The sequence below is a fragment of the Balaenoptera borealis genome (genome assembly GCF_965194805.1).
Source record: "Balaenoptera borealis genome assembly, chromosome: 13".
NCBI lineage: Eukaryota > Metazoa > Chordata > Mammalia > Artiodactyla > Balaenopteridae > Balaenoptera > Balaenoptera borealis.
In genome coordinates, this window is record NC_138870.1 from 27917993 (window position 1) to 27933491 (window position 15499).

Here is a 15499-nt window from a genome sequence, read left to right on the forward strand (position 1 = left end):
CACAGGGAGATCAGCTCGGTGCTTTGTGATCACCTAGAGGGGTGAGATAGGGAGGGTGGGAGGGAGACGCAAGAGGGAGGGGATATGGGGATATATGTATACATATAGCTGATTCACTTTGTTATACAGCAGAAACTAACACACCATTGTAAAGCAATTATACTCCAATAAAGATGTTTAAAAAAAATTCCTTCTCATCAGAATAATACTCTTTTTTAAAATTTCATTTAACAAATGTTTATTAATTATGAACTCTGTGCCAGGCACTGCACTAGGCATTGGGTAGCCAATATTTATTTATTTATTTATTTATTTATTTATTTATTTACTCTTAAGCACCTTTGGTATCAAGATTTGTATGCGACAGGGATGTCTGAATGCACTTATGTATCTTATTTGGTCTTAACACTGACCTGCTTATTTTTAGTAAAAGTTGCCTTCTGTGTTACCAAATGTAGAGAAATAGTCCCCTTCCAAAGATTCCCCTTCTTGAAATAGGGACAAAATGCTGTTTAAGAGTTGTGTGCAATGAAAGGGGGACTCTGGATGCTTTGTTGAAGTGATTGTGGTAAAGCAGAGGGTGAATAATGGGATGAAAGGATCCCAAGTTTTTTTGTCATTTGGAACTTTTGTGTGCCGCTCTTTCCAGATTGGCGAGAGAGGACAAAACAGACGATGGTAGCAGAAGTTGCCCAAGCTTTTGCTTATTTACCCAAATCATCTATTAGGTAAGCTCATACAGGCTAGTAAATGACTTCCTGAATTTGTTAAGCACTTACATTAGTAAATTTTTCCCTATCCAATTTGGAGCTCTTAAAATCAAATTAATGCCCTATTACAATAGTGATTCAAAAGAGTTTAAATACATCTTGTAGCTTTAAAATTCATACAATCTGACTGGTATTAAATCTTTGACCTTTAGTTCCTTTTTTAGCTTTGATCTCATGCTTTTGGGTTTCGTTATACGTTATCTTGATAACACTGATAAGTTGTTAAATATTGAAATAATTTGAGCATGTTTTCTTTAATTAGATTGTTTATAAAAATGTTTGGGGCAACACTGGTTTCCCTCACTTGCTTTTAGTTTTACTCTTCCACAGTAGTTGTCAAGTGTGACTAATAATTTGCTTCCTCTTTCTGTCTCTCCTTCCTTCTTCTTTTTATGTTTTTCTTCTTTATTCTCCTACTACCCTATGAAGTCTGGTGGAATGACATATTCAGGAGTGAGATAATGGGTGGTGTGGATGAGATGATTATCATACATGTATTTATGATTCTGTATGAGGAATCCTTCTAGCTTCTTCTTCTTTTTTTTTTTAATTTTTTTTCCAGCCCAGAAGGTCCACCATTCTTTTTTTCTTTTTAAAATTTATTTATTTAAATTTATTTATTTTGGGCTGCATTGGGTCTTCTTTGCTGCGTGCGAGTTTTCTCTAGTTGTGGCAAGCGGGGGCTACTCTTTGTTGCAGTGCACAGGCTTCTTATTGCTGTGGCTTCTCTTGTTGTGGAGCATGAGCTCTAGGCGCGTGGGCTTCAGTAGTTGCAGCACGTGGGCTTAGTAGTTGTGGTTCGCGGGCTCTAGAGTGCAGGCTCAGTAGTTGTGGCACACGGGCTCAGTTGCTCCGCGGCACGTGGGATCTTCCCAGACCAGGGCTCGAACCCGTGTCCCCTGCATTGGCAGGTGGATTCTTAACCACTGGGCCACCAGGGAAGTCCCTAGCTTCTTCTTGATACTCTTCATCCAATGTCAAACTTCCCTGGCATGATATTACCAACAGTTTAGAAAATGATGCCTATGCTCTTCATTGTCAGAAAATATCATCTTCTGTTTCTTTACAAATTAAAGTTGCATTTGTTTTGGGGTATCTTAGGTACTCATCAATCCATCAAGCAATTAGTGTGAGTGTGGGAACCAGTAAAGCATTCTGGGGACACTTAGGTGAATAGGAAATGGTCACTGTTATTTGCTTCTTACTATCCGGTCTTCAAATTCTTCCTCCTCAGTCAGATTTGAAAGCTTGGCATGGTTTTCTGAAGGCTTGGATTAGACACCTGTAGAATGTTGGTGGGGGGCGGTGGGGGAGGTTGCTGAGTTATTTTGTTACTCTCCTGTCTTCACAACTGTACTTCACTTGTCATTAAATAGGACCTTACTTATTTCAGGGTTTATACAACCTACTGTAGTCTCACTATTTTGAACTCCAATTGTTAAGAATGTATTTTTGTATGTATTTAAAAATTGTCCTTTATTTCCCTTGGGTAGGTACATAAGTTCCTGATTACCTTCCAGGTATTTTCATAGAATATTCATTTCTGGACTAACTAATTTTAATCCCCTTCAGATTTTCTCATATCCCGCTTTTCCCCATAGCTTTATTAGTAAATTGTCCAAATAGTTACATACATTTACATTCAACAGAATTATTTTTCCACTTGACCTGCCCCCCATAGATACCTAAGCAGCAAAATTCATAAAACCTTTTTAACCACGAACTCTTTAAAAATATAATTCGTAAAATAATTTAATGTAGGACTTGGAAGGGACCTTTGAAATTATGTAATTTAGAGCCCTTCTCTTCTACTGTTGTTGCATAGGTAATGCACAGGTTTGATACATAGAGTTAATATAATCAAAAAAGGGAGGAAGACAGTGCTGCATGTAATTGGAGGATACTTTATCTGTTTTATACCTTCAATCTGCCTTGTTTATTGTTTTAATTGCAAAATGTCCTATGGTGCCCTTTCATTTCTTTGTAAATTATATAAAGCCAGTCTTTCAACAAAATCTGCTTATTTGCCCCAATGGGTATATTTGTTGTGCTTGTGTTATTCTTGATTTTTAACTCTAGTTAACCAAGATCATTTTGACTCCCAGAACTTGTTTGAACTACCACTTTTTATTTTGGTAGCATTTACAAGCTACTTCTAGTTCATCATTTGGGTTGCTTTTAAAAAATATACCCATGAAATCTATAAAGTGCTGATGAATGAAATCAAAGATCTAAATAAATGGAGAGACATACTGTGTTCATGGATTAGAAGACTCTCAATATAGTAAAGATGATCTCCCAAATTAATATAAAGGTTTAACACAATTCTTATCAAAATTCTAGGAAAATTTTTGTAGGTGTGGATAAGATTATTCTAAAATTTACATAGAAAGACAGAGTAACTAGAATAGCTAAAACAGTTTTGAGAAAGAAGAACAATGTTGGGAGAATCACTCTCCAGTTTTAAGACATTTATGTGGCTATAGCAATCAAGATTATGGTATTGCCAGAGGGATAGACGAATAGATAAATGCAACAGAAAAGAGAACTTGGAAGTAGCCTCACACAGGTAGAGCCAGCTGATTTTTGACAAAGCTGCAAGAGTAATACAGTTTGTCTCTTCAACAAATGGCGGTAGAGCAATTGGATAGCTATAGACCAAAAAAAAAAAAACCCCAAAAACCCTAAACCTTAGAATATATCCATAAATTAACTCAAAATAGTTTATCAATTTAAATGTAAAACATAAAACTGCAAAACTTTTAAAAGACAGCATAGGAGAAAATCTTCAGGACTTAGGGCTTGGCAAAAAGTTATTAGCCATATATACCCAGAGAAAACCATAATTCGAAAAGATACGTGCACCCCAATGTTCATTGCAGCACTGTTTACAATAGCCAGGACATGGAAGCAACCTAAATGTCCATCAACAGAGGAATGGATAAAGAAGGTGTGGTACATATATACAATGGAATATTACTCAGCCATAAAAAAACAAAATAATGCCGTTTGCAGCAACATGGGTGGACCTAGAGATTGTCATACTGAGTGAAGTAAGTCGGACACAGAAAGACAAATATCATATAATATCACTTATATGTGGAATTTTAAAAAAGGGTACAAATGAACTTATTTACAAAACAGAAACATACTCACAGACTTAGAGAATGAACTTATGGTTACCAGGGGGGAAGGGATTGATAGGGAGTTTGGGACTGACATGTACACACTGCTATATTTAAAATGGATAACTGGGACTTCCCTGGCGGTCCAGTGGTTAAGACTCCACGCTTCCATAGCAGGGGGCATAGGTTCGATCCCTGGTCAGGGAACTAAGATACCGCATGCCATGCGGCGTGACCAAAAATAAAATAAAATTAAAAAAAAATAAAAATGGATAACCAACAAGGACCTACTGTATAGCACAGGAACTATGAACAACCTAAATGGGAAAAGAATTTGAAAAAGGACACATGTATATGTATAACCGAATCACTTTGCTGTACACCTGAAACTATCACAACATTTTTAATCAACTATACTCCAATATAAAATAAAAAGTTAAAAAAAAAACAGAAGTAGAGTCACAGATGTAGAAAACAAACTTATGGTTACTGGGGGATAAGGCGGGAGGGATAAATAGGGAGATTGGGATTGACATATACACACTATTACATATAAAATAGATAACTAATAAGAACCTACTGTATAGCACAGGGAACTCTACTCAGTACTCGGTAATGGCCTATATGGGAAAAGAATCTAAAAAAAGAGTGGATATATGTATATGTATAACTGATTCACTTTGCTGTACACCTGAAACTAATAACATTGTAAATCAACTATACTCCAGTAAAAAAATTTTTTAAAAGTTATTAGCCATGTGACCAAAAGCATGAATATAAAAAAAAAGACTGATAAATAAAATTTCATCAAGGGACTTCTCTGGTGGCACAGTGGTTAAGAATCTGCCTGCCAACGCAGGGGACTCGGGTTCGAACCTTGGTCTGGGAAGATCCCACATGCCGCAGAGCAGCTGAGCCCATGTGCCACAACTAGTGAGCCTGCGCTCTAGAGCCCTCGAGCCACAACTGCTTAGCCCACGCGCCACAGCTACTGAGCCCATGCAGCACAACTACTGAAGCCCACGTGCCCTAGAGCCTGCGCGCCACAACTACTGAAGCCCGTGTGCTCTAGGGCCCGCATGCCGCGACTACTGAAGCCCGCGTTCTGCAACAAGAGAAGCCACCGCAGTGAGAAGTCCATGTGCTGCAACGAAGTGTAGTCCCCACTCGCCGCAACTAGAGAAAGCCTGCGCACAGCAACGAAGACCCAATGCAGCCAAAAAAAAATTCATCAAAATTTAAAACTTTTGCCTGTTAAAAGGGTGAAAAGAGAAGCTATAGACTGGAAAAATATTTGGAAACCCTATATTTGACAAAGGACTCTTATCTAAAATATATAAAGAACTGTCAAAACTCAACAGAAACAACTGAAACAGTCTAATTAGAAAATGGGCAAACAGCATGAAGACACATTTCACCAAGAAAAGATATACAGATGACAAATGAAAATAAGCACTTGTGGACACTCATCATATAATCTAGCATTTGCACTTTGGAGCATTTATCCCAGGGAAATGAAAACTTAGATCCACACTAAAACCTGTGCAAAAATGTTCATAGCAGTTTTATTTGTAATAGCCCAAACATGTGAACAACCTCATGTTCATTAACATGAATGGCTAAACTGTGGAACATCCACATTATGGAATTCAACACAGCAATAAAAAGGAACAAACTATTGATGCATACAAGAACTTGAATGGATCTCAAGGGCATTAGGTTGAGTGAAAAAAGCCAATCTCAAAAAGTCACATACTATATGATTCCACTTACAAAGCATTCTGTAAATGACAGCATGACAGTAGCTTACTATTGCAGAGGAAGCATGGTTTAGTGACCAGACCTTAAACCAGAATTCTATTTCTGGTTCAAAGTGACCTTGAGGGAAGTGACTTCTCATTCTCATAGCTAACAAGCAAATTAAGATAAAACTGACTATTGCTCTGGTGAACTATAGGATAAGTTATTCTAAAATTATTCTAATGTTTTAGGCTATGTATAAAACTCTTCACTTACAAGTAGATTAAATACAAAGTTTTGAGGAATTTAGTTATGGCAAGAGTCACATGAAGTAGAAAGAGGAAGTTTGCTTTAGCAGGCATGAACGGTTTTAGTATTTGAGTTCGGGGGTTAAAGTCAAGAAAACTCAGACATAGGGTAAAAGTTTTTCTTATCCTTTCACAGGTTAGTAATTTTGGGAAAACTTTGGGAGAATGGCAGGCAGTTTGCATTTTAGAGATCAGGTTTTGAAGTTAAAAAGTCCAGGGTTTGAATTGCAGCTCTGCCAGTTACTGTCTAAGTTATTTAACTTTAGTTCTCAGTTTTGCCATCTATACAATGGGGCTAATTAACGCCTTTTTGTTAGGATTGTTATGAGAAGGCTATATAATAATACAGAGCTGTAATTACTGATGATAATATTAATTTTATCAAGACATGGAATGGAATGACGGTGGTGTTAGGAGCAAACAAATAGCTTTGTTTACTCTTCTTCTATGAAGATTTATTTTTAGCCACATAATAATGGTTTTTTTTGGCTTTATAACAAATTGGTTGATATTGTGGTTCCTAAAGCTGTTCTTAATGTGTGACTAAATTGATCAAAATCACTTGATTTAAAGCCAAGAGGGATAAATCTGTTTTTGTAAAATCTAGCAGACCAAAGTATAAGCAGAAAACTAAGAAAAATAAAAGCACACATTTATGAAATTTTATTTCAGTGCAATACCTGTAACATGTTTCTACAGCTATATTCACATAGTATCTGAATGAACAGTGAAAGGGTTTAGTTAATTATAAAGATATATTAAAAATCTACAATGTACAATGTCAAATTATCAGAAAATATTCCATATGAATTTTCTTTTTCTTTGCCTGCTAAACTGCAAAAACATTGAAAAAGAGGTCAAGCACCAGAGCCAACATACTTATTTGGATCCTTCCAGCCCTGGTACACTGTAGCAGAGCAGAACAGTTCCAGTTTCAGCCAGTCGTTCACTGGCATGTGGTCAGTTTGAAGTTCCTCTCAACTAGAGAGAAGGAACCAAAAATGCTGACGTCCTCATTTGACTTCATCACTCATGCCTGAGCACATACACCAACACTTCCTGTGCAAAACCTACCCTGACTCTGCAGAGGACACTCTCAGCCCTCAGCTGATCTGGGTGGGGATGCTGGCTTGGGTTGGTGAAGTTTGGAAAGCGTTAGTCCTCGGTTGGATACCTCACACTGTATGAACATGCCATGTCTCATTACTATACCTTTCATTTCATAGAGATAAGCTTTCAAAGCTTATAATAACAATATTCATTGATCGTAAGTGATTGTTACAGGCCAGTTAGTAGCTCTCAAGACCACCACCCTGTGAAAGTAGTATACTGGATGACAGCACGTTTAAGAAACAGCTAATTTAGAAATATAATGCTATGGAAATTGAACTGAAAAAAATCTGTCAGAATATCTGAAATGTATATATCTTGCCTCCCTAATATCAGTATGTCTGTATCTATCCTACCTTAACACTCCTGGCCTCAGTTTTCTTATCCATACAAAGGGAGGATTTCTAAATTTCTAAGGCTTTGTGATTTTAGCATGTGTTTCTCCAAGTAGTTTTCTCCATGTTTCCACTTCTGGGTTCATAAGCTACATTAATGCTTATTTTATTCTACCTGTCAAAATTTCCTCAAGTACTGTCAAGTACTTTAAGGTAATACACTATTTTTAGTTTGTTATTCTTTCAGAAACACAATAATTTGAAGAAGTGCTGTTGCACAGTTGTACTGAGTTTAGATATTATAGTTTGATTCTGACTACGCCATCTAAATATCACATGAAAGGGAAATTACAATTTGGGTTGAAATTTGCTCATTGGTGCCTCTCCTTTAAAATCCTGATTTTTATTTTTTTTAAAGAAGAAGTCATTTGGGATTGCTAGTAACCTGGGAAGGAAATAGAAGGTCCCTTTGCTTGGGGGGAGATGGATATGGTTTTGCTATTCAGCATTTCTTATGACTTATGACCATGAAAAAATATGCTAAGATTCTTTATGACCTAGTTTTAAAGGATAGTTTGTTATAAATTTAAAGACTATAACTACAATAAAATCACAGGTAGTTGGCCCCATCCTTCCCATTTTACCACAGTATTCTAGAGTTCTCTCACTACATTTTGAAATACCTTCGTGGAATTTTGAAATTCGTTACTTGCGTAGTTCTTTGAGGCTGCATCAGTGCTAGAAGAGGAGTTATGAAACATAGCTGTGCACTTCCCCTTAGTTAGTTCTTTACCATGTTGAACAGAAGATGTGTGTCTGTTTGGTGTCTAAATACAGAATGCCTATAGATTTTACCCACAGGTTGTATATCCAATGAATTCCTCCACAAGCAGGAAATAAGTATGATTAATCAGAAGAATAAAAGGCACTGCTGGATGTTGTTTGAAAGGAATCCTTTATGGGGGACTGTGAGTATTGTTGTTTTTGCAGTTTCCATTTTTGAAATATCTTAGGTTAAAAACATTTGAAATTTTTGAGTATGCAAAGTATATGAGTAGATGAAGTAACTGGTATTTGTCTCTTTGTTTACTAATAAATTATAAGTAATTTGTATCATTATTGAAAAATTATCCTGGCTCTTGTCTAGAATGGTTTCATGCTGTGATTTTAGCACAAAGGTACACTTTTTCTTATTTTCATGGCCCAAGTACGATTACTTGAGGTAATGGCATTTCTTCCTGTGGATTCATAGCATAGCAGTGTTCCCTGAGAGCAGTGAAGGTGAACTGTGCTTTAAGTGCAATCACTGTTGACCTTTCTTAGCTGAGCCTTTTTATTATAACCTCATTCCTTCTATTTCTAGTTTCTATTTCTCCTCCTTCCTTCTGTTTCTGATATGTAAAAGCTACACTTCAAGTTTCTTAGAACTTATTTGTGCACTTAATATTCTCTCATTCATCAGTTATTTGGGGATAAGATTCCCTCTACTTCTAAAACATCAGCAAGGTACACTGGTAATGCACAAGGTTAAGGATTTCTTGAAATTACATATGATTTATTGGACTCTGAAGTCAATTGACTTGCCTACATCCTCCTAGCGTTGTAGCTTTAATGTTCTCATGGTCTTTTTCTATTTAACTGAAAAACAGCGTTAGATGAATGTTTTGTTCAGAGAAACATTTTTAAACAGATATTTTTGATTTGTAGTAAGGAGGAAGAAAATAAAAATTTAGGTGTAACTACTGATAACATTTTGATGTGTTTTTCCTCTTTGTATCTGTTGTTTGGCAAAGCTGAGGTCGTAATTTACATGGATTTTTAAAATCATGCTTTCCCCTTCCCACATAACATTAGATGTTTCACATTACAAAATTTCTTAGTAAAAATTCAATAGCTGTATGATATTCTGTTAAAAAGTAGTACTTTAATTTAGTTAATATGTCCTCCATTGTTAGATATTTAACATCTTTCAAGATTGTGGATTATAAATAACTGAGAGAACACCACCATTTTTTAAAGACTGTCTTTGCAAGGTGCCTTGGGGGGGAAAAGTCCCATTGTGTTTGTATTCTTGATTTAAGATATTAATAATAGCTATACCTTAGAATTTTAAGGACATTGAATTAGGATTTTAAACAAACGTGTTAGGTTCCATGTTTGTTTAAACTTACGAATCACACATTTTAAAAACTTTTACTTCTGTGTGGCAGGGAGCCTATGTGCTAGCTATTTTTCAAATGTAGATGACATTGCTTTCTTCATAGAGAAAAACTGGAGTGGAATCTATAGAATATTTGCAAATAGGTGATCACTGAGGAACATTGAAAGAGAACTTCCCTGACTAAGGCAGGTTCTTCTATGCCACAAGCCTCATGTGAATGGAAAACTAGATCTATGCATACAAGTGTGGGCTATGAAAATACTGGTGCTGGGAATAACACAGATTCACAAGACTTTAGCCAAAGCCTTTGGTTTTTCTTTGTTTCACTAGGTTAGAAATGGCCTCAGATTCTCCCAATAGTTCAGCCACAAAAGAAAGAAAAAGCTTGTTGTTCTTCGTTCCCATTGTATAGAGGCCCCTATGTCACAGACTTGCACCAACGTGGAGTACTGACCTACCTTGTGGAATGAATGGAACTGAGTTTAGAGTACTTTGAGTTACTTATAAATTCTTAAATGTGTCTTGCATTTAAAACTTTATAGGCATGATGATAAATTTTAATAGAATACAAATAGCTAGAGTAATGTGAATATACAATCAAAATATGGAAGTTTGGAGTCTTATTCTTCAAGTAATTACTTTGGGTCGGAAAATTTGATTTCAGGATTTTAGGGGATTTATTTTTTCTTTGCCCTGCTCTGCGTCCTCCTCACTAGTTTTGATGGTAATATAAGTTACTACCCGACTTTTCTTTATAAATGAGTAAAATTTTATTGAACATGTATTATACTTAGAAATAGTCATTTCTCCTAATTTTTATTGTAAGTCTAAAATTTAGGATCTGGTTGCTATTAAACGCCGGATTATATGTATACATATATATTTTATATTAAAAAGAAGTCGAAGTAGGATTTATTATAGGACCTGTAGGTTTTATTCTCTAATGACAAGTATGAATAGACTTATTTATAAGACCAAAGGAGACTCAGAATTAGGCTGAAAACCACAGTAGTTCAAGGGGGTTTTTTTTGCTCCCGTTGTTTTTTAGGCATCTCAACCTGCGTATGCTTCTTCAGAGCGTGCATACAGTGCACACAGTGTTCTCAGGATCAGCTTTGTCACTGAACCAATTGGACTCCTGTCCAGCCGTTTACACACTTCTTGGCATTTCTCCTGCCCATTTGTTTTCATCTTTCCAACTCATTTGCTCCTCTGGCATTAGGACCAACAGCTGCAGTTGCACATGGGGTCCGTAAAGTAGCTGAATAATAAAATGCTATGACCTGGTTCTTGTATAGTCTCAATGATGACTGTGTTGGTAACTCAGAAATGCTGCAGATATGTTTGGCAGGGCAGGTGAAACATTATCTTTATTTTACAGGAAGAAAGTTTATGTATAAAAAGTATTGGTAATTGATACTGAGTGATATAAGTTATATCTCCTAAATCCTAGTCTTATTGTTTACTGAGTACCTATTAGACACGGTGCTTTGTGTTATATGCACATTATTTCTAATCCTTAGAATAATCTTGTAAGATAGGTGATATGACCATATTTTTCAGGTGGAGAAAGCAGACTCAATGAGGTTATATACCCATATCTACATATTCAGTATTACATGGTAAATAGCAGAACTGGAATTCAAGTCCAAGATCATCTGTTTCCAAAGATTGTAACCTATCCATTACACACACTGTACAGCAATTTTTTGTGTGTGTGAATAGTATTTTATTTCCATTTTGCTGTTGATGAACATCAATTATTATGTAATGAAAGGTTCTATGAACATTACTGTACATCTTTTAGTGGAATTATTGCGTATGCGTATGTTCAGCTTTAGGAGACGTTGCCTAAAGGTTTTCCATAGTGGTTTTAGGGTGTGAATATTCTAGTTCCCCTTCCTAGCCAATACTTTGTTTGTCTAAAAAAATTTTAGCCATGTGGCAGGTATCTAGTGGTATCATTTTGTGATTTTAATTTGCACATCTCTGATTAATGATTTTTATATGCTTATTGGAGACCTTTTGTGAGGTTCCCAATCGAAGCTTTTGTCCATTAAAAAATAGGGTGGGAGCCAAAAGTAAAAAGAGTGAAAAAGAAACATTTAATATAAAGTTGGGCAGTGATAGGTGCTATTAAATAACAAAGACCAAGGTACTAGGATCGATAGAAAGGGACAGAGATGGGGTTGTGAGGAAGGAAAGACCTACCTGAGAAAGTGGCATTGAAGTGCAGATTTGCATGAATTGTGTTACGGAAGCAAGAGGAAAATCTAGATGAAACGTTCTAGGCAGAGGGAACTGCAAGTGCAGGGGACTTGAGGCAGGAATGAGGTTTGGCAGTAAGAACTTGGCAGGGAAGTAAGTATTTAAATTCCTACACAACTGTTCAGCTTATGAGGGAAGGGAAGGTCTTTACTTTTACCCACCTCCAACCATACACTCAGTAAGATATTATTTGGCTTTTTTTCTTATTTATAAAGATCAAAGGCTTCTATTCAGTCAGTGGGGTTCCATGTTTGAACTAATAACTTCATATTTGGCCAACTAATTGCTGTATAATATCTAAACACATTTACTGGTGATGTTTTATGAATGTTTATTCAGTGAACATTTATCGAACAGACCTGATTGATTGGATGTGTGGAGGAGGGAGAAGGTGGAGAAAGAGTTGCTGATTAAAGCAAAGAAGAAAGGAGTTACTGGAGAGAGTCCTAGGGAACCAGGAGAGTTGGTTGTGAGGGGGCCCAGGAGGAAAGAATGTCAAGAAGGAGAACGAGGTCAGCACTGCCGGGTGTTCCCAGAGAAGTACAGGGGTTCAAGAACTGAATGGTGACCTGTGGGTTTGCTGATTGCAACGGCCCACTGGCCTTGGTGGGAGCAGGATCAGGTGCATGTTAGACCGGTAGGCTAAGGAGCAACTAACTGGTGAGAAAGTGGAGGCAGTGACCTTGGAGTTCCCACTTTTTGAGAACTGTAAACAAGAAAAGGGATGAGATTAGATAGCTTGACAAGAATATAAATGGAGCCAAGAAAGAACTTTTTTGTTTTATTGATATTTTGGGTTTTGGGGGAGGGGGAGTTTGAAAGAGACTTAAGGATTTTTTTTTCCCCATAACAGGAAGTCATCCTTTGCTATTCTTGTCTCAGAGTAGACAGTTGTGTCTCCCTTCCCCCTGCCCCTTTAAACATGTTTAAAACTTCTTACAACTATATGGTTTTCTAGGTATTCAAAGGCGGTTCACCTATGTGCTCTAACTGATCTTCTTGAGAGGGAGGTACCAAATATTCATCTACCTGTTTCTTAGATGAAAGCTTCAAAACTCAGAAGTTGTAGCGGAGAAGTCATTCCCCACTGATAAGTTGTGGGGCAAGAATTTTCTAAGTATACCCTATTTTGCCCAGAGTTTGGGAATCTGTATTCGCAGCATTAACTGACCATGATTTGCCCCGTATTCAAGTGGTTATCCTCTGGTTACCCCCAAAGAAAATCCAGGGTGTTTAGATATAATTCATAAGGCAAATTAAGAAGCTTTCCCAAATCCCCCTGCACACACACCCTTCTCACCCACCTGTGCACCCTCATATATACACACACACCACTCATCCCGCATACATAGCTCTGCCACACACACAGCCTCAAATGTTCACAGTTGGATACACCTTAGTCCTAGTCTCAAAGGACCCTTGCCCACAAAACTAGACTACTTTCCTCTTTCTGGGGTTGGATTTGGGATAAAAAGGTAAAGTTAGGTTAGAAAGGATAGATTTTATGAGATCAGATGAGAGACCATAAATACAGGCATACCTTGTTGTCTTGTGCTTCACTTTATTGAGTTTTGCAGATATTGCATTTTTTACAAACTGAAGGTTTGTGGCAACCCTGCGTTGTCAGATGATGGTTAACAGTTTTTAGCAATAAAGTATTTTTTAATTAAGGTATGTACATTGTTTTTTTAAGACATAATGCTATTGCACACTTAACAGACTACACTATAGTGTAACCATAACTTTTATATACATTGGGAAACCAAAAAATTCATGTGACTTGCTTTATTGCAATATTTGCTTTATTGCGGTGGTCTGGAACCAAACCTGCACTATCTCAGAGGCATGCCCATAAATCCCTAGGTTTCAACAATAAGGGTTCAGTTGATCATTCGGTTTTTGCTGAATTTGCTTTCGTTCCCAAAGGAAACCCTGTAGAACTTATGCTAAACAGTTTTTGCATAGCTTTGATCTAGAGCAATAGATGTTTGTATGCTTTGGTCCTTCAGGATATTTTTTGAGTTGTGAGGATTAACTGTTCAGCGTTGGATTTTATGAGCACAAAACTGGGATTGACATAATTTTCATAGTGGCCTGATCTCAGCACTTAAAGTATAAAAAAGAAGGTTCAAAATGTTGATATTTTGATAATTTTTACAGAATGATGTTTGTGTGGTATATCTTTTTCACTTACCTAGTACTAGACATCTATAACAGTTGTTAACGCATTTCCACCTCTCACCTCTCAAAGAGGTGAAAGTCTTTGTTGTGGGAACATATTAAAAACTCATCAAGAGAAAGGAACCAGTGTCTCCTTTTTCTGTCTGTAGAGTTTAGGTTGGAACTTTGCAAATTGTAGATCCCCAATAAGTCTTGTTTATAGAACATTGTTTGTTCTGAATCCTTTTTCCACTTGTCACAAATATTTGTAAAAATATAGTTACTAATATAATTAATGTATTAACATAAATATATATTATGTTATATATATGTACTCCCCAAAGAGAGTCTTCACTTTCATATATTTCAGAAAGTTTCTTAGACAAAGAAAAAAGAATTAAAACATCTAGATTCCGATTTAGATGCATCACTTCTTAAAAGAATGTGGATAAGAATGAAGAATGGGGAAGGCAACAGACTAGGACCCAGATATTTGTATACTTTCCTCCAGCCTCTGTTTTAGAGTCAACATTAAATATATGGGAAGAGAGGGAATATTACCCTAATGAAGATAGCAATAATCTCATGATGTGAAGAATTGGATCCCATTATTCTCATTTGACTAAGATATATTATCCTTATGATTTTAATAAAAAAATATCCCTGGGGCATTGGTAGAACTGGGTTAGAGTCCCAATGGTTGGACTTTGACAAAAAAGGTCTAGCACTCTGAGACCCTCTGACATAAACTTATCTTCAATACTTGTTTTCTTTGCAGTGTGGTAGCTGGGAAAGGAAAGTACTTCTCTGATATGCTAACCATATCAGAGGAATGATGGGCAATTAAAAAAAATGCTTCCGATTCCGGAAGTTGCTTTTTGAGGTAGTGTGCGGGATAGTGTGGTCTTTTTGAGCTTCCACCATGGCGTACTGGGGCCAGGGCCCAGAAGGTGCAGAAGGTGATGGTGCAGCCAATCAATCTCATCTTCAGATACTTGCAAAATAGATCTCGGATTCAGGTGTGGCTTTATGAGTAAGTGAATATGCGGATAGAGGGCTGTATCATTGGTTTTGATGAGTATATGAACCTCGTATTAGATGATGCAGAAGAGATTCATTCTAAAACAAAGTCAAGAAAACAACTAGGTCAGATCATGCTTAAAGGAGATAACATTACTCTGCTCCAGAGTGTCTCCAACTAGAAATGATCAATGAAGTGAGAAATTGTTGAGAAGGCAATACAGTTTTTTTAGGTGTCCTTTGTTAGAAGTGTAGTTCTAAAGCATTTATTCATATTGTTTTGCTCACCTTTATGTTGTTACCAGATGACAGTAAATGCTGTGGGATTGTTTTTATTAAAATATTTACATTGTTTCCTTTAAAAAATAAATGCTTCCATCAAATCAGGCTAGACTTTTTACTCCATCATTGTTTTTTGTTTTTGTTTTTGTTTGTTTTTTGTTTTTGGCCGCACCGCGTGGCTTAAGGGATATTAGTTCCCCACCCGGGATTGAGTCCAGGC

The 15499-nt window shown here is 36.6% G+C and overlaps 1 protein-coding gene and 1 pseudogene across 13 annotated transcripts in view; both read left to right on the forward strand.

The window, feature by feature from the left end:
- Window positions 1-15491, forward strand: part of LOC309609986 (small nuclear ribonucleoprotein E pseudogene) — a 76682-nt pseudogene extending 61191 nt beyond the window's left edge. The window contains exon 2 of the transcript XR_014249714.1: window positions 6-15491. The product of XR_014249714.1 is annotated as a small nuclear ribonucleoprotein E pseudogene (transcript). The remainder of the gene's footprint in view (window positions 1-5) is intronic.
- FGD4 (FYVE, RhoGEF and PH domain containing 4) overlaps window positions 1-15499 on the forward strand; it is a 220626-nt gene that overhangs the window by 63116 nt on the left and 142011 nt on the right. The gene's annotated exons all lie outside the window — the stretch shown is intronic.